The sequence below is a fragment of the Peromyscus leucopus genome, chromosome 3 (assembly GCF_004664715.2).
Source record: "Peromyscus leucopus breed LL Stock chromosome 3, UCI_PerLeu_2.1, whole genome shotgun sequence".
NCBI classification, from domain to species: domain Eukaryota; kingdom Metazoa; phylum Chordata; class Mammalia; order Rodentia; family Cricetidae; genus Peromyscus; species Peromyscus leucopus.
In genome coordinates this window covers 36781855-36809308 of record NC_051065.1, presented here as the reverse complement: position 1 = coordinate 36809308, position 27454 = coordinate 36781855, and the positions used below count along the sequence as shown (strand labels likewise).

The 27454-nt window shown below is 37.6% G+C and overlaps 1 protein-coding gene and 1 long non-coding RNA gene across 12 annotated transcripts in view; both read right to left on the bottom strand.

Annotated features, from left to right (window-relative positions):
* The window catches only part of Magi2 (membrane associated guanylate kinase, WW and PDZ domain containing 2), a 1425274-nt gene that overhangs the window by 776738 nt on the left and 621082 nt on the right, over positions 1-27454 (bottom strand). The gene's annotated exons all lie outside the window — the stretch shown is intronic.
* On the bottom strand, positions 14810-15315 carry LOC119087735. The gene is made up of 2 exons (XR_005091213.1): positions 15182-15315; positions 14810-15070 (listed from the first exon to the last, which is right to left on the bottom strand). It is a non-coding gene; the product is annotated as an uncharacterized LOC119087735 (long non-coding RNA).

The following is a 27454-nucleotide window of genomic DNA, read 5'->3' as shown; positions in this document are numbered from 1 at the left end:
AGCAGGACTCTGGCTTTTTCACTCTGCTCTAGATGCAAAGTTTTTCCCATTTCCTTTTAAAACAGCAGGCAGACTCCATCATAGGACTCTTGAATTTACAGCGCTCTCCATGTGACCACATTGAACATCTTTCTGATTGTCTATCTAGCCTCGATCTCACCTTTATTTTCACTCCCAGGCTCTTCTGACCTGGCTCACATACACTTCATAGTTCTCTGTTGTTTTTTTTTTTCTTTTCTTCTTCTTCTTCAGTAATTAGTATGCAATATACTGCTTACCATAGCATAGTTCAATTATTTGTGTTTTTCCTTGCATGTCACCCCACAAGAATGCTAATTTGAGCCAGTTTTGCTCAGTTCTTTACCTTCCATGCCAAAAGCAGTGTCTGGCACAGTCAGTGTAGGCTGAGTTATGTCTAACAGTGGGGACCTTCAACTGCACCCTGGGGAGTAGGAGGGGTCCCTGAATGGGGGTGAAGACTGACGAGGCCATTTTCCTGGTACAGGGAAATTAAACTATGTGAGGATAAAGACTTGCTGGGGAGGTAGGGGGAAATCTTCTGTTTCTAGTTCCCAATGAGAAAAGTAATTCACAGAATACGTAAGTCTAAAGGACATTTACTTGATGAACAGAAGCTTCAACCTTGGAAAAGTCCTCCAACATTGTCATCTCAGGACTATCCCTAACATTTAAAAAAAAAATTAAGTTTTGCCAAAATAAAAAATAAGCAAGACAATAAGCATTTTTCCTCCAACTGATATCAAATCTATTAAGCTAAAAATACCCACAAATGCTAGGTAGTGGTGGTGCACGCATTTAATTCCAGCACTTGGAAGGCAGAAGCAGGTGGATCTCTGTGAGTTCGAGGTCAGCCTGGTCTAAAAAGCAAGTTCCAGGAAAGGTTCCAAAGGGTACACAGAGAAACTTTGTCTTGAAAAAACAAACAAACAAAAAACCTAACCAAATATAAGATATTATGTATAATTTTTTATATAATGATATCTCATTGTAAATAATTAGCTTTGTACATGCCTTAAAACATTTTAAATTCTCAGATAGCCAAAAACAATATGATGGAATAGAAAGTGGGATGGAAATATGAATGTTAAAATAACAACCAGAACTAGATGAGAGGACATTGTTGTTCTTTGATTTCAGGTCAGAGAGATCAGTCTGGAACTAATCTGGAAACTCTCCCTGATGGAAGGTGCTATGCAAGCTGTGGGAGGAGAAAAGACTGATTGATGGTCTCATCCAGCACTGGACCCTGTGTGCTATATGAGTGACATCCCAAGCAAGATGTGCCCCTGGGTGCAGTAGTGTCAAGATCGTTTATGGTGGCAGCCTCCTGCGCTGTGATTGGATTTGAGGTCGGCCTGCTCCAATGGAGACAATTCGTGCCTAGTGCTATAATCACGGGCAAACCAATGGCTAGGGAAATTATGGGTCCTGGGTGAGAATCTAATGATGGTGTGGTTTTTTTTAATAGTCATGCTGTTAAAGATGTTTCCTAAATATTTATATTTATGGATATGAATTTGTGCTGCTCCCAACCTTGATCAGAGGAACTTATTGCAATAAGCAGTGTTTAATGCAAAGACACATTGCTGTACAAAGTGCTAAAAACACATGACACTGAGTGCATAGGCTTAGGCTGAACAGTTTCACGTGCTTCCTCTCCAGGGTTCGGGAAACATCATGGAGAAGGGGAAAGAATGTAAGAGCTAGAAGATGGGAAGGGATGCTCTGAAATGTTATCCTTTGTACTGGATGTAGCTACAGACACATGAGCTCATAGCAACTATGGTTACCTACACAAGATATGTACACATTTAAGCCAGTTAAAAATGGCACCATGGATTGTGGAGAGGATTCCTGTGCCCTACCATTAACTTGAGAGCTATTGGCAGTTGATGATTGCTGGGGGGCAGGGGGAAGAGTTACTTTTGATAGGAGTGTGTAGATGACCCATGGCCATGCCCATGCCAATGCCCATATAGGCAGTACAAATTGAACTCATTGTGTTAATAAGATAATAAAAAGAGAATCTGAACTTGAGAAAGAGATGTGATGGGAGATGTCAAAGGGAGTATGAAGGGTAGATATGATCAAGAGACATTGTATATATGTATGAAAATTTCTTTTTTTTTTTTTTTGAGACAGGGTTTCTCTGTGTAGCTTTGCGCCATTTCCTGGAACTCACTTGGTAGCCCAGGCTGGCCTCGAACTCACAGAGATCCTCCTGGCTCTGCCTCCCAAGTGCTGGGATTCAAGGCATGCGCCACCACCGCCCGGCTATGTATGAAAATTTCAAAGGACAGATACAAATTTTAAAACATAATCTGACAATATTGGCAATTAATGAAGATAAAGCTAGGTTATAGCTATATAGAACACATTATTTTCATTATTACTTTTAATATATTTCTATGTGTTTGAAATTTTCTATAAGTGAAGTTTAAGTATGAAAGACAAACTGAAAACAAGTCTCCAAGTTTCACTAGTTCCTAGTTCCTCAAAACATGATAAGAAAGTCAATTAGCTACCATTTTCTTCTTCTTCGCTTCACTGAAGAACACATCATTCATGTTATCTTGGATGTGATTGTAAAACATTGACATCTCTGATAGAGCCTAAATGAGTTTATCTCCTGCAGAGTCAACTTGAGAATGGGTCTTGATGAAATTGGTTATCCATAAGCTCCATGAACTCAAACCCTAGAGCTTTAGTAAAAGAAAGGACTGTATTTCCTTTCTTTCCTTAATTTGCCAAGATCTTAATGTAAAATGTAAATGGCACAGTTTTTGTTTTTCATAATGAGAAAGAACTTCTAATTTGTTAATTATTTATAAATAGTAGATAACTAGAGCCCTGTCTGTTATAGGTTCTTAGCTTTATATGTTTTGATATGAAATCACGTAAACATCATCTAACCTTCCCATTGCATGTTGTTTTAGCCCCATATAGTTTTGACTGTGGCTCTGCAGCTGTATGCAATACACATATAATATCACAGATTCCAATCATTTTACCCTTGACTGCTGTACCGCTGCATGTCCTGAATTCTTGGGTGCTTCATTTGAAGTCTAGCACAGGTGAGATGGAGGCGGTACACTCATGAACTCTAGTTCAACCTGAGTTAATGTGGCAAGTCCTTGCTTCCAAAAACAAAACAAAACAGAAAAATCACTGAGTACAATTTAAGTATAACTTAGTGTAAGTGACTCATATAAGAAATATATAATCAAGTTCAGATTTCTGTAATTTGGAAGGAAGATGTGCAAATGGTACATTTTACCCACTCTTTATATCAGGGGCTCCCTTTTCTGCCTACTTATAATGCAGGTGACTTTCCATTTCCTCTTTCTGTCTGAGCAGTGTTACTACAAGTTCTCTGTACAGTGTCATGAAAGTAATTCAAAACCTTACCCTGCACTCAGCTGCAATCAGCTCCTTCCCCTGAAAGTCCCTGTGAGGTATGTCTTGACAGTCAGGTAACCCTATGCAAATGACCTATGCAAATGACTCTATGCAAATAAGTTCCACCCTCTGTTGGTGTCATCTTGTTTTAGATTTTTTACTTATTTGTGTGTTTCCACATTTTTTTTTTACTCTAAGACTTTTACTGTGTTGAAAGCTGAAAGCTACTGGAGGACAAACATGTCCTATTTGACTACCATTCTCTGCTTGAGACATTAAGAAAAAGAAAAGATAAAATCGTCATAAGGAATATTCACTCATTTTAGCTACCTAAGGTTCATTAACATATATTTGATTAATTCTTTGTTCATCTTAGAGAAAGAACTTAAGAAATCTTTCAATTTTGGTTAATAGCAGAATCCATTAAATTGGAGTTCAATTATCTAAATAGCCAATATTTTCCTCTTCCTGGTACATGCTTTCTCAGCAAAGATTTAAGATCCAAGAATGATGAATGATATTGACTACCATTGTGACTTTTCATCCTTAAAACATTCTGTATGTTGTGCTAGAACTAACAGCATTCTTGGACTTTCAATTCAACACATTCAGTCCCCTAGTGTGCAAGAAACAGAATTTGTTTCAAAATAACATGAAAAATTGTAACAAACAGTTCCCATTTGAGAGGCAAAAAAGGACACCAGATCTGCTTACTAACTCCAAACACAAAAAAATATACTTAACAATGTCTGTACCTGAGGTTGGGGAGATGGCTCAGCAGTTAAGAGTGAAAGTTGCTATTGTAGATGGCCTGTGATTGGTTCTCAGCATGCAAGATGGTTGCTCACAGCCAGCTGTCACTCTAGTTCTAGGAACTTTTGGTCTCAGTGGGGACCTGCACACACTTAAACTTACACACACACACACACACACACACACACACACACACACACACACACACAAATAAATCTTTTTAAAAGTGTATATGCTCTTACTTACCTTGGTAGAGCAAGCAAGAGATCAGTTGATAGCTGACTAGTCTTAAGATGAGTTGTAAACATAACATAGAAAATAATATTTTAACTTACATGATAAATCAAAAGTAACTTCTCATTGCAGTGATAGAATTTTGGGAAGCCTGTTTTTTAGGGTTGCTTTTGTTTATTTGAGTGTTTTTGTGGTCTCTGGGTTTCTTACTGTGATATTTGTGCATGTATTTCTGAGTCATCTTTAGAATTTGGAAACTCTTTTCTAGATAGGAAGATATTATATGTAGGAGCTGAAATTACACACAGTCCTAAGACTGCCTGTCTCACACAGTAATATCTCAGATAGGATAGCACCAGATCATCTCTCACGTATCTTTTTCTTACCCTACCCTGAGCAGTCACCCACCATACTAGCCTGAAAAAAGTAAAGTGATTGTAGTTTCAAAGAAAACTTTTCAAGGTCCAAACAGTTCTACAACTTCCTTCTGGTTTCATTTTCCTGTGCATGCATTTTTTATATATTATTATTTATAGACTTTGTTAATGTATATACGTATGTGTGTTTGCATTCATGCCAGGGTCCGCATGTAGAGGCCAAGAGACACCTTGCTCTATTATTTATTTCAAAATATGCTCTATTATTTATTCTCTTTTAAAGATTTACTTAATTTATTTTTAAGATCTATTTATTTTAATATATTTTATGAGTATTTTGTCTAAAGGTCTGTACGTGTCTCACATGTGTGCCTGGTGCTCAAGGAGGTCAGAAGAAGGTGTCTGTTCATAGGGAAGTGGAGTTACAGATGTCCACAGGTGAGCCACCATGTGGATGCTGGGACCAGAACCAAGGTCCTCTGCAAGCACAGTATGCATGCTTCATTGTGGAGCTATTTCTTTTGTTCTTTAATTTTATTTTTAATTGTACGAGGATGCACTCTACAAGCACAGCCCTCATTCTTATCCCCTGGGTCATGGCTTCAGTCTCAATCTATTTATTTTATTAGAATCCTGTTCCCCCAACCCCCACTTCACAGAACACAAAGAGGCTCCTTAATTTAGTTAAGAGAACACTTGCCTTCTTGGAGTGTGGGAGTCCAGCTCCAATCTGTTGAAGGGTTCTTGGGGGGAGGAGAGAGGAATGAGGAAGTATTAGATAGAAATATAGGCGGAGACTATAAGACAGACAGAGACAGGATAGGTTCAGAGGATCCTGGGGCAATACCCAGTCTCCTCAAGGTTTATTCCAAAGGGCTTTTATATAATGCCAAGGGGAGAGGCAAAAGACCTCCCCCCTTGCAAGATCAAAGCACAAAGTACAGCCAAGTGTAGACCTTTCAAAACACCTGGTAACCATGCTCATGGCCAAATCATCCCATTATGCAGCCCTGCTGGGAAAAGCAAGCTCAGATTCTCTGACCTTGAGTAAGGTCTTACTAGGAAACCTCTGTGGGTCTCTGCACTGGAGGTCAGCGGCATTTTATTAAACCTGGCAATAGTACAGACAATGGGCAAACTTTGCTCTGAGCACTTAGTGTTTACTTCTTATCCCAGGTACTATATACATAATTACCATAAGGGGAAAAACCCTGCAGTATTTACAGGAAAAATAGCCCTCGAGGAGCATCAAGGCTTGCTCAAGGTCCTAGGGCCAGCATAATACGTTCAGTTTGCATCTCAAACCAAGATGCCTGGTTCCAAACGTTGTAGTCAAGCATAAATTAAAACTAGGAGATTCAATGAGATAAACTCAGGATCTCAGCTGTGATTTCCTCCATATTAATCAGCTTCTATACTGTCAGTCAAAAACCATGCATCAAGACAAAATTAACTGGTTTAAACAAGATGTTCCATTAAAGGCCTTGCAAGAAAAAAAGGTTCAAGCTAGAAACTGGCAACTCATACCCAAAGAGATATCAGAAACAAACAAACAAAAAACAAAAAAAAAGAAAAGAAAAGAAAAATGGTTTAAACTCATGGATAACTACAAAAGTAAAATTCACAACAAACACTTTCTACTTTCAAATCAGCAAAGTTGTTGGAGAGTACAATTTGCTTTGAAATATGCACTATTGCTAACAACATACATTAGTAAGTCTTTTATAGAATAATTTGGGATTATGTTTGAAATGCTAAAAATCACATATCTTCTGTGCCAGAAGTTTATCTTAAGAAAATGGGTTTGAACATAAAATGTATGTTAGAATGTATACAGAGATGTCAAGACAGCATTATCTTTAATAGCTAACCCCTAGAAGCATTCCTGTGTGTGGAAGCAGGGTGGGTGTTAATTGTTACAGCACATCATCAAAGCAAAAAAGTCACGTCATCACAGTTTTAGAATATGGAACTAATTTTCATTTTATTTTTTGAAATGTTTATGGGATGCTATATACCAAAATATGATAGTTTTTATCTCCTCATGGGCAGAGTGAACGCTGCAAATTTCTTCTTTTGTATTATAAAATTAATCATTGAAATAAAGCAGAGATTCACTAGATTATGTCTTGGTTTCTTTTCCCGTTGCTGTGATAAAATACTTGGACAAAAGCAACTTAAAGAGACAAGGTGCATCTGGCTCCCAGCCGGTCAAACAGGGAGCCAAGGTGCGGAGAGCCAAGGTGCAGAGCGCCACACAGCAGCTCCTCTTCCACAGACAGGAGAGAGCAATGGCTGTGCTAGGGCCCAGCTTCCTTTCTTCATTCATGCAGTCCAGGCTCCCCTGCTGAGGAGACAGACTGGTTGACCCACATTTGTTAACCTACTCAAGATAATCTCCAGGCATGGGCAGACACTCATCTTCTAGGTGAGTCTAGGTTCTGACTAGTTGACAATTCCCATTAACAATCACAAATATCTGCTAAGACATACCAGACAAGAAATATGGAGTAGCTGGACAAGTTTGGCATAGTGTGACTTAAAATGTTCTTTTGTTGAAACTATGGAACTTTGCTGCCTATGAAACTCTGAATGATTAAGTTTAAAAAACGTAAAATATTACATCTCTGGTGGGTATAGAGAATACCTGAGGAAGATACACAAAGCCTCGACACAATGGCCACCCAGGACATGCTAGTTATTCACCACAAACATCTAGCTTATAGCTATAAAGTGCTGTGAAAAATGCAATTATTGTATTTATTCTACCTTGCACCACTGCCTATGACCAAAACCTTAGAGAATGACCAGAGCTTCACTTCTTGACATCAGGTAGTCTAGCTATAACAATTTATCCAAAGAGAATAGAGGAGATGGGGCCTTTGGCTAGAAATGAGAGCTGTAAAAGAATTATAGTTACAGACAATGAGAAAAGTGTATTCTTCTAAACCCCAACCTGCCAAGAGGAGCTCTCCACAACAAAGCAGGAAGTTAGTTCATTAAACATAGACTCAGATTTCCCTCTCATTTTGCTGATGGTTTATTTGCTCTTCATATGTCTTACATTATTTAAATAAAACTACAAATATTGTTATTCTACTGTGGATTACACTAGTGTAAATAGTTAAGTGAAAAAAGCAATTTATGTAGCGATTGAAAGAACAATAAAAAATACATCAGTCCTGTAGAATCACCACCCTGTAGATCTGTATCTGTAAACAAGAGAGCTTAGAGGATGTTTGAAATGTAGGTGCTGTTTACATTTATTGAAGAAATGTGCCTGTTAGAATTTATACTCCAAAATAGATTCTAAAATCACATTGTGATATTATTATTTCAGATCACCAACACAGCTGGAGCTATCTTTTAGCTCTCATTGAATTTAGGCATAACCAGATGATTTGTCTGGACCCAAGTCATGAGCACAAGGATGACTTGCCACTTCTAAGCAGCAGTTTTAAGAGCTACTGTGCAAATTGCACGCCTTATCATTGTTTTCTATCTGTCTGTGTGTCCAGAGAATGTGCAGCCATTGGCAGCTTTACCAGCCTGTATCCCATAGAGAAGGACATTGTGGGATGCTTCCAACTGCTGTGGCTTTATTTCTGTCTGTGTGTCTATGTGAGTGTATGTCAGATGCATAAGAGAACCTGCAGAGGCCAGAAGATGTCTGATTCCCTGGAAGTGAAGTTACATGCAGTTGTGAGTTGCTGGCCCTGAGTGCTGGGAACTGAACTCTGATCCTCTGTAAGTGAAATATTTACTCTTAACTGTTGAGCCATAACTTCAGCCTCATCTCCAGTTGACTTTTGATGGATATATTGATGATGAATGAAAACAAAACCTCACTATTTTAAAAGCTGTTGTTTGCACAATGCAATATCTGGAGACATTTTGTTTTTTTTTTCAAGCTAATAACATTTGGAAGAGGGAAGCTATTTGATACCCACAGTGCACAGGCCAGCCAACCTCAACAAAGAAATGTCTAATCCAAGGTGTCATTAAGTGTACAGTCTGAGAACTCTGTGAATCTTGGAGATAGAAGTTTCATTGCTACAATAGAATCAATCTAGAATCAACTGAAAGAATTCATAGGATCCCAGAGAGAAACACGAGGGTGGCTTAGCTGTTGCTGGTAATAAAATATATTGTCTGCTGTAGGAAATGTACACTCATACCCATTGATAGGATCACTGAAGATATTCTGAGAACTCCTGCTCCACTCAGGAGTTCAGAATAAAAGTTCTCTATCCTCTTGGCAATTCTAAGTTACAATTATTGAAAGGTGACTTTATGATGATAGTGGACACTATAATATGACTGATGGCCAAGAATTTAATAATTAATAATTCAACGTTTGGATTATTTCTAGCTTAAATTTGTGATCTATACATTTGCACACATGCATTCAGTCTGCTGCTGTCACTGACCAGCCTGCATGGCTCACCTGGCCGGCCCCGCACTACTTGTTAGTGAGTGCTTTCTACCACTTGGCACATGCTTAGGAATGAAACACCATCAGAAATACAGAAACAACCTTGGCCATGTAAAGACTTTTGTCTTCATAAAATGGCCAACAGAAAGTTGTAAGACAGAGAACATGCATTTTGGAAGTAGCTCAGATGTTGTTGTGTAAAATAAATAAATAAAAAATGAATGTTTGCCATTCTCTTAAGATGACTTAGAAATCTATCCAGATTTTTCTCATTTTAGTTTTAGAAGGTTGTACAAGTCTGGTTCATATAAAACCACACTCAGCTGGGCGGTGGTGGAGTACACCTTTAATCCCAGCCCTAGGGAGGCAGAGGCAGGCAGATCACTGTGAGTTCGAGGCCAGCCTGGGCTACAGAGCAAGTTCCAGGAAAGGTGCAAAGCTACACAGAGAAACCTTGTCTCAAAAAAACCAAACCAAACAAAAACAAACAAGCAAACAAACAAAAAACCCCAACAAAACAAAACAAAAAAATAAAACAAAAAAACTCAAACTCAACCTTTCCTAAAAGAATATTTAACTGTTACTTTTAAAGATAATTTGATTTTGCATACTTGAGAATTTATATGTTTTTTATATCTTATCTTTAATGATGCACCTTTATTTATTTATTTATTTAGTATAAAATAGTTTTCAGGAATGAAGCTGCAATGTAACGACTAAAACTATTAACCACACACACAAAAACAAGCCTGAGGTCAAGCTGAGGCAAAGTTAAGGTATACTGTACACAAAACACAAATCATCTGGACCAAAAAACAACTTAATGATGATTCTTTCTTTTGCAGCTCATCAGGAAAGTGGAGAAATACCAAATGCTATAACAACAGGAAACTTTACAATTCTGCTCTAGAAGCTGCAATGCTCTCAGCATGGAGTTAAACAAATCAGAACATGGAGGTGTGGGGTTTGTGCATTGATGTGTTTCACTGTTTATATGGTTGAATTTTTTAAGTTTATCAAAACCTTATGAAATTAATGTTTTCTTTATAATGGTAGCAATAGAACAATCCAGATCTGTTCATCAGTTTATTGGAATAAAACTACTGTACATTTATTGGCAATATACAGGGAAAGCCTGATATTAAAATGTGTGATGTCCCCATATTCATTAAACATCAGTCATGCATTTTATCCAAATAACTTAAGTATTCTGTGAAGACCACTGCCCAGTGCAATGGATTATACAATCATCTATTGTATAGGGAGAGAGGTCAGACAAAATTCAGACCCTTAGAGAGTTATAGAGAGTAAGTTCAGCTTTGCCTACATGGAAGGAGCTTCCAGGAATAGTTTACAGAGTACACATGTTGAAATAAGTGCCAGGGTACATGCCAAAGAAGTTTGCCATATTAATGCTAGTGTTCATGCTGATACATGTTGAAGAAAAATGAATAGCAAGTAACTCACCTCTCCTTGCTGGCATCCTCCAAAAATCCCCCATGCTTCTCCTTGCCCCTCCTTAAAAACCCTTCTCCACATGGCTCCTCCCTACCACTTCCTGTCAGCTAGTTGCTGACTCAGCCTCCTGACTGCAGGTGAATTTTATTTAATCAAACACATCTTTGCATCATTAAAGAAATGTCCCAGAACACAAACAAAAGTAACACACCTTAAAATTATATTCTACAGCAGAAAAACGTACAAAGCATCAGGCTCATCTAATGGTGCAAGAGGCACTTTTTAAAAGAAATCTTTCAGTTTATTTCCTTTACTTGGTAAGTAACAGAGATTAAAAATAGGGAAAGCATTTACCAGTATGGTTGTTACAATAAAATAAACACCAATTAGGTAAGGAGACAAAGTTCATTCTTCACCTTGGAGAATGGTTCAAGCACCTTTCAATGGTGCATTATGGTGTTTGCATACAATGCTTTCAATTGTTGCATTTTGGTGTTTACATACAATGTTTTCAATGGTTGTGTTTTGAATTGACAACAAGCCAACAAGTTAGGGTGTAAGCTACCGAACATACTTCTGTTGTACTAATTCAATTTTATGGGGGAAATTATCTGAAGAGAGTTTTAATTATTCAATTTTGCAGCAACTTCACTAAAGATGACTAGTCAATTTAATCAATGAATGATCCCAGACGGAAAATATCCAACAGCACAAGGTATACTTATTATATTGACAACACCACCCAGTTAATCCAAACAGAAAATGAAATGGGTAGATTTATTGGATTTTCATTCTACTATAAGCAAATTCATTGGCCACTCATATGGACTTGGTCTCTTCTTGGGAAGCATGGGCCTGACCAATATTGATGGACTATGTGGCCATGTGAATAGGACAGATGGACAGTTTGTCAGTGACCCTCCTTGATCTTTTAGTATTTCTTTTCCTCATTTTTCTCTTTGCTCACAAAATCTTAAGGTATCAAACTTTAAGTGCCGTAATAGAGTTACACACTGGAGGTCACAGCTCTGGTCATGTCTTAATGGAGAAAGGTCTCATGCTATTGCTTGACAAATATAGACTAAATTTATTAATAATTCTTGCTATTACTTATACCCCTGAGAATAATACTATACAAAACGCCTTTGCTAAGCTCAGATTGCTCATTCTTATTTCAATTAAGGCAGATATATTATGCAGTCTGAATAGTATTACAGATTAGAAATTTATACTGTGGTCCAAGAGATGAGTTCTGAAGACCTTTGCTGACCATTTTCTGTGTCCTATGCTTTGTAGATGATTGCCATTGTGACCTCTTTTGTTCCATTAGAAGGAACTATGCAATTACTGAGGTGAGTAATAGTAATGGTGTTTGAAAATTATACTTTAACTGGTGAAGGCAGGTCCTTGTACATATCTCTTCTCTACTCTGCTCATGACTTACTGGACATACACCTCATGTGCTGACAAAATCCATGGAAACCAATTGATTTTTGCTGTGGTTGGTTACTTACTTACTTATTGCTCTTTTCCTTTGTTGTTCATTGTTTTTCTTTGGAAACAGTGTCTCCACTGTAGCCATGGTTGCCCTGGAATTCACTATGTAGATCAAACTGTATTAAAACTTTAAATGATCCTCATGCCTCTTCTTCACAAGAATAACTGAGTTTAGATATATCCCTTTAGGGATGGTCTTAAAAGGGTACATGTATGACTATTCTTTACTATTGGTGGAAATAAGGGTTATAAATCCAGTAGTCTGCAAGCATTGCTTCTTTGACCTTTGGAGAGCCAAATGTGAGTTAACAGGGAGACTCTTGAGTTTAAGACATAATATGGATGTCAAAATGATTTACTGAAAGTGAGCAAAGATATGCTTCATAGTGAGAATGTTTTCTACAATGTTGCATATAAATATAAGTATTATGGGTTCAATAATAAACTTCTTTTTCCTTCCTCTCAACAGAAGGAGTGAAAATCATTAACCATATAGCTAAGTAGTCTTATCCCATTTGGATTCTGTTCCATGGTTTTTTTTTTTTTTTTTTTTTTTTAATGAGGTCTCATTTTAGGAAAGATGTCTGGCTTTTTGTATTCCCCCAATCTTTTCATTTGTTCTTCTGTATAATCTAAAGAACGCAGGCTTCATTTCTAAGAAGGGTTTTGCTTCTACACTCCCAGGGCCTAGCTGAAGCCATGCAATGCTGCTCTGTCCCTGAAAACTTTCAGGTTGAGAAGCTTCTGCAGACTATCAGCCAGCTCTAAGAGTAGCTTTTCTGTAGAGGACTTCCAGTGTTGCAGTCTGTGTGCGGGTATTCAATGAAGCATCAGCTATAATGAAGGGAGCAGCATTTCTTCTGGGCACAATGATTTTATGTTACTGTTTATAACATCTGAAAATAGACCTTCCATTGCACATAAATAAGGAAATTCACATGTTTTTCATGTAATTACGTTAAACTTGGCCTTAGACTCTCCATGATAAGACTAATCTTTTTCCAGTAAATATTTTCAAGTTTCCACCACTATTTAATTTTCTCAGAACTCATGGACTTAAAAGCATTAATATAGACGCTTTCTGCTTAAACTTGGTAAAAATGTTATCAATAGGAAACTGATTACTTGACTGTTAACAGTCAAAATATCAACAATATTAGACAACAACAGCTTGTCATTCACAGTTTAATGTAGTGTGAGGGCTGACCCCTGGGACAGAGAGGAAGGTCTATGATCCATTCAGGAATCCAGGCCTTCATGCTTTGCCTCCTCTCTCCTCTTAGTTCTTGTCATCATCTGTCAGGAGAAGGTTTAATGGGATATGCCTGGAAATGGTCATTTTAGCTCATAATCTATGATCCAGAAATGACTATTACAAGCCCAAGGAGAAATGATGGGCATATACATTTCTGATAATTGGAAATTTCTTAGAGGTTATAAACCCCAAGATCATTAACCCAAAAAGAAAAAGAAAGGGTTATAAAATCTGTTATACATTTTACTTTTTGTGAGTTTCAACATTTATTTTTCTTTCATATTTATAGATAAAAGTGATCACATTATAACACCATGCTATAGCTAATATACATACATGATTCTACTGTCTGACCCAGTGGGACTTGATGTCACTTCCCTAGTGAGTGTAATGGATTCTCCCAGAGCCATTCATGTTCTCTTGTGCCAGTTTGTGTTTGCTGGCAGGCATTGTCACATGCTTGAGAGAAATTTCAAGCTCAGACTGAAGCTACAGAGGAAAGTGATACTATCCAGCCTGAACAACATCCTCCAGTAACTGAATTTGTATTTTTAAAAAAATGTACAAATGGATAATGAGGATGCCGTTTCATATAAATCATGGAACTTACTTATGCTTGACCCAAGAAATTTTGTTTTATTGTTTAATAATCCAGAGGCTAGACAATGTTTAATCATATTACAGCATGTTATGTTGGCCAAGAAAAATGTATTTATCCTTTGAGTACTTTGCTTACCACTTGGGAAGTAAGTTAAGCACTGAAAGTAATATTTTCAAAACAAATTTTCTCTCAGCAGCAGAAATCTCCATGTTTTATTTAGAAACCTGGAAATTGCAAATTGCCTAACCTGAAATATAGCACCCCGGATTCAATAATCAGAAGGCAGCACTCACTGTCTGTACATAATGACTGGTGCACTGGGTCTCCTGAGCACAGCCAAGGTGAGTGGCTTGCAAGAGCATCAGAGCTCCTTCAGAACTATATTCATAATTGTGGGGAAATTTTTTTGTGTTGTTGTTCCAGAAAATGACACATTTTGATACTCAAAAGAGGAGCTGAAGCCTTGAGAACACCGTGTACTCTAAAACCATTACTGATGATAATCTGTCTGACAACCATTGGACAATATTTGTGTCTTTCTGTATGGAAAAGAGAACATTGTATCTTTATAAACCATAGAGGACCCATGGATGAAATATAGTAATGGGATGGATTTTGTGTTTTTTATTTTTGTTTTTAAAGTTCTTGAAGATTATTCTACTTAAATGGTCTAAAACTTTTTTGCCTTTCAATAGTTCATGTTCTTGTTGCAATGGTTCACAAGTAAAGCAAGGTGTTTGAATTATTTATTTATTTTTATTTTTTTTTTTTTATGCTTCTCCTTTAAAACAGGCGTCCAATATTTATTTTGCAAACAAATCCATATGCATATAGGCAATGATACACATAAGGGGGGGCATAATTTCCAGAGAATACATGATAATGGGTGATGAGAGAGATCCAGGAGATCGACAGAAGGGCAGTTCCAGGATCCAGACAAGAGGGCAGAATTCTTCCTATTGTTCATTGGGGTTTGGGTTGGCATCTGGGTACTTGGTGAGGTCGAAGGTCAGGACTTTGCTGATCACACAGTCCCCTTGCTCAGGATAGACTCCAATGAGGCTCTCAGCCTTGGTGTAGAATTCCTCTTTGAGAGAGATGACAATAGCCTGGAAGTTGCAAGTTGACTGCTCCTTGATGTAATTTGCCACCTTGCCAATGTTGGTGTTATCCAAGGCAGCATCAATTTCATCCAGGACAAAGAAGGGGGCTGGCTTGAATTATTTTTTTATAGACTTGCATTCATCAAGCACTAAATAAAACACTATAAATGTAATTGTTTTGAGTCTTTACAAAAATATTTATTCAAGAGTATTTTGTCCTTATGCTTTAAAATATTTTGTTAGTTTTATAACTTTAAACAGTTATTTTTATTTCATCTGTGTGAGTATTTTTCTGAATGTATGTATGTACCACCTGTATGGCAGGTGCCTATGGGAACCAGAAAAGGGGAGAGGATCCCCTAAAACTGGATGTATAGATGGTTGTAGGTTGCCATGTGGGTGCTAGGAACAAAACCAGAGTACTGTCCAAGAGCAGCCAGTACTCTTTATCACTGAGCTATCACTCCAGCACTTTTATTTCTTTTAAATGACAAATATGTTGTATGTAACCCATGGTAGACTACTTCTGAATGTTACATTGTATCAAGTACCTTCTGTATGCCAAGCTTCAAGATCAACATCATTTGTGAGTGATCTTAGTTACCACAGTCATAGAGGTAGATGCTACTCAACTTTCTATTCTAATTAGCTGGACATGCTATCCCATAACACATCTCTGGTCATTTAAAGTACACCAAACACCATGAAAAGCATGGAGAGCACACTGAGATACATAAAAAAATAAATCCAATACTGTCTTGCTGTGCCATTTTACATATTCAGTTAGGATACTCCATCACCAAAAAAACTCCTATGTTTGTTTTGGAGTCTTTCTTTCTCTGATTCTTACCCAAACTCTTCTCTCTGGCATGCTTTAGTCTAGCCCAGATGGTGCAGATATTGACTATTACTTCCTCAAAGAGGTATCCCTAAATTCATGAATCTTAGTTTTTCAAGTCAGCCTATATACTATAGGTCCCACTGAATTCTCTTTTCTCCCACTGAGCACAATGTATGACTGTATCCTTAGATGTATTATGTGTAAGTATGTATAAGCCATAATCTCCATCCCTGCAACAGCCAAACTGCATAGGTTTCGACATGTAGAAATTTAGTTTTGAATTTTGATCTAAATGCAAATAAAAGGAACCCATCTGCTCTTTTCTTTTTTTTTTTTTTTTTTTTTTTTTTTTTTTGGTTTTTCGAGACAGGGTTTCTCTGTGTAGCTTTGCGCCTTTCCTGGGACTCACTTGGTAGCCCAGGCTGGCCTCGAACTCACAGAGATCCGCCTGCCTCTGCCTCCCGAGTGCTGGGATTAAAGGCGTGCGCCACCACCGCCCGGCTTGCTCTTTTCGAAAAGCATTGAAAGTGAAGATTCTCTTCATAAAATTTTAATTGTGGATAAATGGCATTAGAATTTGAACTTACTTGACCATGATTGACATTCCATAGAATGTGCAACACTAGAACAAATCCTAATATAACTGAAGAGCAGAGTATCCAGAGTATAACTGAAGAGAAGAGTAAACTCTAATATTAGTTTTGCACTCTAGGTGATGGCATGCTGATGTAGCTGCATCTAAGGAACAGCAGGTATCACGGTACCACTCTGATGATCCAGTCAGTGTATGCGGCATCATATTTCCTTCCTTTCAATTTTGTAGTAAACTTAAAATTACTGTAGAAATGATCAAGGCTTTACTACAAATCCTCTTTAAACAATAGTATCTCACATGCCTTTGTTTCCATTTAACTTGTTAATCTATTAACCGCAATTTTAGTAATCTTGGCTCTTGTTTTCAATACAAGAGGCCTGATTATCATGGAGATAGTTTGTAGACATATATTTCTGTTTACCAAATATACACACAGTCATACAGAACAAGGTAATTGTCAATTTATATGTATAATTTGAAGAAATGTTTTCCTCTTAGACTAACTACTACTATACATATAAGTCAAAATAAGTTTGCAGTAATGGATGTTAAAAATTCTCGATAAAGTGTTAGCTGCTAATAACGGGAGAAAGTATTAAGCTCAATATGTCTAGAGCTGACATAATTAAGGAAGGGAAAATATCAAAGCCATGAAAATACTTTGATGTTGTATAAAACTCTAGCTCAAGCAAATATAATATTGATGGATTACATGTGTTTTCAAAGTTTTTTCCTCACAGTTAAAGCCAGACTGAAAAATCAGAGCATAGAAGTTTAGAAGAATCTAGAGGCTTGCATTTTTTTTTCAATGAGCAAAGTGTTTGAAAAGATCCTCCAAGTGGGCAGTTCTTTTGTTATTTTGATCCCTGCTCACTGAACCGATTTCCTGTTTGGAGACTGAGCCCAGGATTAGTTAAATTTGATTTGAAAAATGTCACCAATGAAACACCAGGAGAGGGGGTAAAGGAAATGCTGAGGCACATGTTGAGTAATATTTATGACTTATTTTTATGTATGTGACTCATATATTAAAAGTAGATTCAACCCAAGTGAAAAAGAAATTACTACTTTATGTGTGACCAAAATTTACATAACATTTGCAGATATTTATAAAACTCCAGACTATTTCTCAAGAGTGTCACCAAGAAAAAAAGCACAGTTAATAAAAAATGACAAACCGTTTAGTGTTAAAATTGTGATAGCTGGGACACAGCATAGAGAAACCTGGCCTTCATCAAGTTGCAGCTAGGACACAGCCTGTAACCAGTGCCCATCACAGAGTGAGCTGAAATTGTGCAAGCTTTGTTCATACATATGCTAACTTCAAAAACTAATAATTCATTTTTAGATTCCACTTGTCATTGCATTCAGAGCCCTTCCTGATAATAACTGAGTCTCATAACAGCAAAGTATGAAATCTATTGTTTAGATGAACGAGTGGACACAGACACAAACTGCTTTTTTTCTTTTTTAATACTTTCAATGTAAGCCTGTGTCAGTGCTTACATTAACTGGCAATGACTTCCTTGGTAAAACAGGTATAAACTCTCCTCTTCTGTATTATAGCAGTATAAAGGAAAACAACCACTTTTCGGCATCACAGAAATACATTAACTATCAAGAAGAGGAAATGTGTTAATCTCTTACTTGTTATTCAATAGTATAAAATCAAAATACTGAGGATTATTTCTGACTGTATTATAAAAACTATGCATAAGCAGTAATGGTAAAAATTGTTTAAAATTCTTTCAAATATGCCACCTACTTTCACACAAGGCTTGGAAGATTTGAGCTGGATCTGACCTGAAAACATCCTTCCTGAGGAGCTGCTATTATGTTACCAGAAGGCGCTAGGAAAGCTGCCAAGAGAGGGAGGCAATCAATAGTCCTGCCCACCTCTGACACCTCTGACCAGCATGGCAAGATAGCTCTGCAGGCATATTTCCTTGGTGGTAAACCATAGCGTTCTACCTGGATTTACGTCTAATTCGACAGGAGGAAAATCAGATCTGGTACTAGGAACCAACTCAACTTACTGGGGCTTGTGAGGTCATGGATCTTAGAGGAGAACCAACAACTGCTACTTTACTAGACCCTCATATTTCTTTATATATATAATATGTATGTATATATGTATATATATATATATATATATATATATATATATATATAATTGAAAATAGATTCTTCTCTCATACAACACGTCCCCTTCCTTCTATTTCTCCCAGCTATTCCCCTCCTCCACTCTTCCCCAGATCCATTTCCCTTCTGTTTCCTCTTCAGAAGAGAGTTGGTCTCCAAGAAGACAATTGCCAGACGGGACAAAATAAGATATAATAAGACAAGGCAAAAGCCCTCATATCAAGACTGGACGAGGCAACCCAATAGGTGAAAAAGAGTTTCAAGAGGAGGCAAAAGAGTCAGATATACACCCATTCCCGTTGTTGGAAGTCACACAGGAACACCAAGCTAACAGCCATAGTATATACACAGAGGGCCTGGTGCAGATGCCTGCGGGCCCATCCTTGCCGCTTCAGTCTCTGTGAGGCCCTGTGAGCTCTGCTTTAGCTGATTCGGTGGCCTTGTTCTCCTGGTGTCCTGTAGCCAGATATTTTCCTGTGTCCTGCCTGGTCCTGCAGCTGCTCAGACCCAAATAAACACACACAGGCTAATGCTATTTTTAAACTATGGCCAAGGCAGGCTTCTTGTTATCTAGTTCTTATATCTTAAATTAACCCATTTCTATACATCTATACTTTGCCACGTGGCTTGTGGCTTACCGATATCTTTACATCTTGCTTCTCATGGTGGTGGCTGGCACTATCCTCTCTGTTCTGCATTTCTCCTCTCTCTCTCTAGTTAGAATGTCCTGCCTAACCTTATTCTGCCTCACCATTGTCCAAAGAGCTTTATTTATCAACGAATCAGAGCAACACATATTCACAGCATACAGAAAGATATTCCCATCATTGTCCTCCACCCCCTCTGGCTCCTACAGTCTTTCCTCCCTCTTCTGCAGGGTTCCCTGATCTTTGAGAGGAGGGATCCAATGGAGATCTCCAATTTGGACTCTGTCTCCACATGTCTGTCTGTGGTTTTCTGCACTCATTTCCATCTGCTGCTGGAGGAAACCTCTCTAATGATGACTGGACAAGACACTCATCTATGAGTTTAGAAGAATATCATTCTTCACTGTGCTCTAAAACTCATATCTATACCCACATATATGTGGCTTGCACCCCTCATCAAATAAGCTTCTCTTTGGAGTAGATGGAGACCATTACAGAAAACTACAACTGGTCAAACTGCAGAGACAGTAACAATTGTGGGGAGCTCAGCCTCAATGGATACATCTAGAGCACAACTCCTATAGCTAAGGATCAGGGAAGAGTGAGTCAGGGGATAGTGGTAGTCACTGTGGCAACTCTGCCATTGATTGTGTCTGTGGATGCTCATTCACAAATGGGATAATTATAACATATCCCCTATCTCAAGGCTCAGGAACCATTATGGATGACTGGAGGAAAGATTCTAAGAGCCAGTCATTGGATGACAGGAACAAGACAGGAATGAAAAGTGTCAGGGCTGCTTTACCAGTGAACTCAGCAGCTATGACTGTCTCCATAAGATCTGCGTGAGACTGTGCCAGTCAACATTCCAGCATGGGGCACAGAGGGGCACACATCCTCCACTTCTAGCTGAGAAGCAATTGACCTTGATTACTTTCTGCATAGGGAGAGTTATTTTTCTTTAAGGGTATTACCCCAGTAGGTCATGCTCCAGTGGTCGGCTCTGCACTCATGAGTATATGAGCAGCACAGTATGGTGTGAGAGCCAAAGTTACATTTTAATTTTATTTGCCTTCTTAGAGATCCATGAAACAAAAATACCTCTGATTTGTAAGACCCTTGTCCAAGGATAACAGTTCCTGAAATCCTGGAGGCTGTATTTTATGTAAGATAACAAGCCATAGGTTTTCACTCCCCTAAACAAGTCTGTTTGACCCATTTGCACTGGATGTGCTTGATCACATGTGGGCTGGAGTTACATAGACAGGAAATATGTCAGGATGTATGCTTGTCCCTATTGGACCTGATGGGAAATACAATGAATTACAGGTTTTCCTTCTTAAGATCTTGCCATACTTGATTCTGGGCCATTTCCCAGGAACTTGGGTATTGGCATAGTCAAAGCCCATCCACCTGGCCAGGATTTAATTAAAATTTGCTTCAAATTGGCCTTAAATTATTTAGTGGTCTTATTCTCAATTGGTGGGATTAATAATGGGTTAAGAAAAGATAAGGCATTAATTTGGGAGGAGGTGGAAAGTAGGTGGTGGATCTGGGAGGAGTTATGGGAGGATAGGAGGGTGAATATGATAAAAATAAATTGTATGCATGCATGAAATTGCCCAATAATTTATAAAAAATAATGTATATATCTAAATAGTAAAAGGAGTTGGATCCCAAGAAGAGAAAAAAGATGAGGGGTGGAGGAATAGAAGAAAAAAAGAATGCAGAAGAGGAAGAAAGCAGCAAAAGTAGGAGAAAAATCAGATTTAACAGTGAGAATTGATAGTACTGATTATTACTTCAAATTTAGTCAAAACTTACATTTTCTGAGTACCCAAATACACTGTGCTAACTACCTCTGACATGCCTCCAGTGATCCCACTCATGCCCAGATTTGCACATCGAATGGAGGGCTGTTCTTTATAACCCACAGGACAATGCAGAGATAATAGTATATGACTTCTAAAACTGGCTCATAAAAGACAATGGAGCAGCTTTTGCCTTGTTTTCTCTCGGATCATCCACTGTGCAGATAGAGAAGACACTCTAGCAGCTCTAGGAAGCCCTTAAAGTAAGAAATTCCTGAGGAGACCCAGCTAGCAACTGAGGTCTCCAGCTAACAGCCCTAGTGATGAATGAACCAGATTGGCAGCAGATCCTTCGCTACTAGCCTAGCTCTTAGATGACACCAGCCCTGGAAATTCCAGTGAGCCAATTCCAAATCTACGACTGAAGGAAACTGTGACACAATACATGTTTCTTGTTTTAACTTAACCTTGAATTACACAATGGTCAGTTAAGTTGCTAATACAGAAATATGAACACACACTAATAGATTATTTGTTTTGCAAGATCATGATTTATGGAGTCAATCCTCTGTAGATATTATGCATGAAGCAAAAATATAGAAGGTATTGAGGTTTTAAGAAGTTGGACTTGATTGTTAACATTTAGAACAGCAGTTAAGAAGATTGTCAACAAACAGACTGGAGTAGCAGTCTTCCACTCCAGATGACAGTGCTCGGGGAAGAACTTGGATTCCTGACAGGGCAGGGCTCCAAAGCAGGTGAGATAAGTTTTTATATACGTGATGGTGACTTTAGTTAAATGTCTAAACTCATTGCATTTCAGTTTCTTCATGGACAAAATGGAATTCATAAATAATCTAACAGTATGTGGAGCATCTAAAATGTATTTGAATTTTTTAGGACTTGGATGCTTAAGAAGTTTCCAAAAAGTCTTATCTTCATCATCATCATCATCATCATCATCATCATCATCATCATCGTCATCACTAATATTAAAGGCTCATTGGAATCCTGCCTAGGGTCAAAGCACTACACCAGAGGATCTCTTAATTGTTGCCAGTGTGAATCACATGATTTTGTGAGATGTATTTGTTTTGTAAACATAACATTTCATGAAATTTATTATCGTTCCTCTTTAGAAGGTAAGTTTGGGAAATGTGAGAGTAATGGATCATTAAGAAAAACACGGTTCCTCAGGATCCTGGATGCTGGATTGCAGACCAAGTCAGAGTTCTCCAGAGAATCCTGCTGGACTGCACCTCACCTCTCCCGGATCCTGTAACTGACCCCTTAGTGGCTGTAAGTTACTCCTGAAATAAACCTCTTCTAATTACCAGAAAAAAAAAAGAAAAAAAAGAAAAACACAACAAATTTAGGACTATGACAGGGAAACAAATCTAACTATTCTTCTGCATAGTTCAATTTATATTATTCAGTACATGTGTTTGCTACACCCCTGTTACATGCATAAGTCTAACAAAATCCTAGGAGAGGTCGGTCACATCAGAAGTCCTCTGACAGTTTGTTCTCAGTATTTCTTTGCATTTTATTTAATATACTAAAGACTTTGATTTTGATTTATGTGCTGTAACTAATGTGTATAGTTTTAGATACTGAAATTCTTCATCTTTAAATTATAAATTAATTGACTAAAATGAAGATTATTATCTAATTGTGAACATGAAAATTATATATTTTTAAAAAGTAAGAAAATGGTACAATATTTGAGGATAGTGAAACTGTTTTATTTCATAAATACATTCCATTATCTAAGTTAATGGAAGACACTTGTATTCTCAAATCTGCTCTTTCAGTGATGCAGGATCAACGCCACAGAGCTCTTGAAACACTCCCTCATACACTGGTGAGAGAGTAACTGTGGAAAAAGGAAAATACATTTCATACTATTATGAAGATAGATTTATTTTAGGAATCTGGAGTTTCTTCACATTATATTTTGAGAGCTATTTGGCTACACCATGAGGTCATGAAGGAAAGAAGATTCTTGATCAGGGCTCTGGAGAGTTGGCTCAGTGGTTTAGAGCACTTGCTACCTTGCAGAGGACCTGGCTTCAGTTCTCAGTACCCACACTGTGGCTCACAAACACCTGTAACTCCAGTTTCTGGCATATTTATACCCTCCTCTAGTCTCCATGGGACACAGTACACACATGGCACATAGGAACTCAAGGAGGTAAATACTTGTACATATAAAATAAATAATAAATAAGATCCTTGAAGGTGAAACCAGCTCCATTTTTTCCCCTTAAGGCATGAAAGGTAGTCCCAGATCCCAATCAAATGGGCCTATATATTTATTTCTTACAAATTCATCTTAACTGAGCACTCTACAGAAACATTACTAAAAGCTGTGCTTCAGCAGCAGGCTTAGCCTTTTTGATATGTTATCTCTTTGGATAATTAATTATTTTCAGTTTCCTAGAATCCGAGGCTAGTCAAGTGCCCATCTGAGGTCCAGCTGACTTTGGAACTAACTCATGTTACTTGTGGTTTATAGGTTAGGAAAATGGAGATATGCAGTCCTAGAACTGAACTTTTCGTGATCTACAAAGAAAGTTATTAATAATACTTCACAAATATTAGGAAAATGGATTAAGTGATATAAAGAAGTTGAGTTTGTGGCTTAATTGAGAGTGTCCATCCAAGTATGGGGCTCATGGATTAAACTTCAGTACTTAGAAGCCTGAACCAATTAAGATCAAATTAATGGACAGCCCCAGCATATCGCTTCAAGGTTAGTCTGGGCTACACAAGACTCTGTTTCTAATATGTCAAAATAAAATAAAAATAAAAGCAAAACAAAATCAACTGACCAAACAAACAAGCAACCCAGGAATACCCAGTGTTTTCCCCAAAACAGAGACTTCAGTAGGCACTGAACTGGAAGACTGAGACAGTTAGTGCAGATTATCAAGTTGACACAATCTAGAGCCACCTGCAATGGGACCTGAAGTAAGGCTTGTTTAGATAAGGTTGTGTAAATTACATTTGTGGGCACACCTCTGGGGCTGTCTTAACTGCGGCAGGAAGATCTGGGCACTGCAGGTGGCACCACACCCTTGGCAGGGGATACTGGACTGCTTAAGAGTGGAGACAGCAAACTGAGCACTCCACACCTGTATCTATTGCTCTCTGTTCCCGATCACTACCTCGCATACCTATATCTATTGCCCTCTGTTCTCAATCACAACCTCGCATACCTATATCTATTGCCCTCTGTTCCTGATCACAACCTCGCATACCTGTATCTATTGCTCTCTGTTCCCGATCACAACCGCGACGCGTACCTGTATCTATTGCTCTGTTTCCAATCACGACTTCAAATGTATCTATTGCTCTCTGTTCCCGATCACAACCTCGCGTACCTGTATCTATTGCCTTCTGTTCCCGATCATGGTTGTGATACAGCGAACACTCTCAAGCTTCGCTTCTGCCGCTGTGACCTCCCTGCTATTATGGGTTGTGACCTGGAACTGTGAGCTAAAACCAACCCTTTCTCCCCTGAGTTGCTTTTGTTAGGGCATTTTATCAGAGCAACCAAAAAAAGAAACTAAGACAAAGAACAACTGGAGCTGGGTCTTTGCGGCTTAGAAAAATTCAAAACCGTGAGGGAAGGCAGATTGGAATGTGAAAACGCAGAAAAACAGTGGAAAGCATAGCAAGAGCGATATGCCAGAAAACCCACTTTATGGAAACAGAAGGTTTGTGTGATGAATGAAGGAGATTCAAACCAAATGGTCAGGGTGAACAACATAATCTTTTATTACTGGTGTTGATGGTGCAGGAACACACTGTTCTTTCCTCGGCAGAATAGTCCTAGCACCCTGAAGGCTAACCACCCAGAGATGGTGTAAGAACCTTGATTTGAGAAAGCTGTATCACCTTAACTTTTAATCAACAACAGGCTGGCATCTTTTTCTGACTATTAAACTTCTGTCAGGGGCACATCAATAACTACAGATGATTAAATATGGCCCAATATCATCTCATGCTTAGGGTATAATATGTCTTATTCATAAATTACTGAAGTATTCATAAATTACTTAAGCTTAACATCAGTTTGGTATAAGAATAGTGGAGGCATGAAAAAGCAGAACTTTAGGATCGTGAATTTCAAGTTTATCAATGGCAGTGGTTAGTCACTGACTTCAGCCAGTCATGTGCTCTTTGGTGATACACAGTTCATGCCAATGTCATGAAGAGAGGGATGATGGACAGATAAGTCAGTATCTGATAGGTGATCGACTTCAACACCACATTAACTTAGAGAATGCAATGATGGGTGTGCTTCTTGATCTCTGCTCCTGAAGCTCACTTTCTCAAGGAAGAACCCTCCATGCCATCCACCATTAGCTTAACATTATTCCTGGTGAACAATTATTTAATTAGATTGGTACTTTGAAAAGGCTCACTACACATGGGTACCCAGGCCCCTTTCCTCCCTGTCCCCAAGGAATGAACCACTTACAGGAAAGATAGTTCTCTGGTATTCAACACTAGGAAGGCCTTTAAGACCCGCAAGTGTGAGCCATGCTTTCCAGCATGATCTTTATATGTAAGGAAGGTGGTATTTTGGTTTTCCATCTGCCTTACCATTTTCCCTTATTATTCATCTGGTTTAGATTGCAGGCAGAGAAAAAATGTTATTTGATGAGTCCTCCAAAGACTCCAAAAATGTGTTGGGTATTATTATTTATTTTTGAAGAAGAAAATAGCATGAGAGTGAAGTGACAGCAATTTTCAGAGGAATCTTGTGAGACTGGCTTTGGGGTATCTGATTTAATCAAACAGATTGGCTGGCACAATGTCAGAATGGGGTTTTCAGTCTAAAATGTACAGTAGTTGCCTGAGAGATAGGTAAAGGAACTATAAACACAATTGATAAAGCCGCTTCTAAATTCTACTTTCCATATGCTCCTCCAAACTATTTCAGATTTCTTATGTATGAGCTTTAGACTTTCCTTTAATTGAAATCTCTCAGCTCAGATACATTCATTGCTGAAAAATTAAATCACATCAATTTGTCCACATTTTTCCAAGAAACATGAGAAGTGCTGAAATATTTGTAGAAACTTCTTTAGTTGACATAAAAGGTAACATTTCAGAAACAATATCTGGTTAATGGAATTTGAATTTGTTTTCTAAAAACCTTATGGACATATTTTTTCATATAACCAGGTCAAATGACTCAAGTTCCTTTCAATTGTTGCAATATTTCTGAAAGCTAAGATAAAAAACATTTGGGGAGGGAGAGTGTATTATTTATTGGTCATATCTTACTTGAGATGAAATACCAAGCCAAAACATCTTCAATCAACAAATGTGTTAAGATTGAAAATTATAGCTACAAAAATTCACTTGCAAAATTTAAAATCATATCAAAACAAATTAAGTTATTATCAGGCTCTGTGCTCCAGGTGACATTCTCTGTGGTTATGAACTAATACTTCTTATTATTGGATCTCATTTAAAGAACTGAGTAGGTACAATGGTGATGAGAAAACTCTATTTTTTCAATTAATTTTTAAAAATTAAAATATAATTACATAATTTACCTTTCTCTTTCCTCACTGAGACTCCTCCTATGTATCTCCCTTTTCTCTCTCCCCAATTTATGGCCTCTATTTTTTCATTGTTGTTACATACACACACACACTTTATTCCTAAATATGTAAATTTTATTTTTCCAAATTACATATGACATTGAAAATTGCAGATAAAAGTATCAAAATGGTACTAAAGTGGGAAAACTAGACTTGAAAAATCTTTGTTTTCTTTACCATTTTGAAAAATAAAATGACTCACAGTTAAATTTTAGTTTTACCTTCCAGAGGCTGGAGACCATTAATTGCAGAGAACTTAAAGTCTAATTATTGTAAAAAATTAATACTGAGTACTATACAGTCATAAAAATTTCAAGTAAAAAAAATAGAAAATTTTAACCTCTCAAGCTTTTTTGGTAATGGAGTATATACTTTCTTATTTTGAAATATCAATGCAATATATTTCTTCTGTATTTGAAACTGTTTTCAAAAGAATGGATTTTGCTTTTTGCTGTTAGTAAAGACAAGAAATACCAACAATTTGAGGACCATAGGGAATGTTCATAAAATCAGAAAGTAACACAAACTCTATCATGTATTACTTAAAAACTCTTAAATTACATGATTGGTAGGTATATTAAAATATGTAATAAAATGGGTTTTGAATTTTATCCAGAATCTGGCACATTTTCATGAGCATGGTTTACTTTTTAGAATTCAA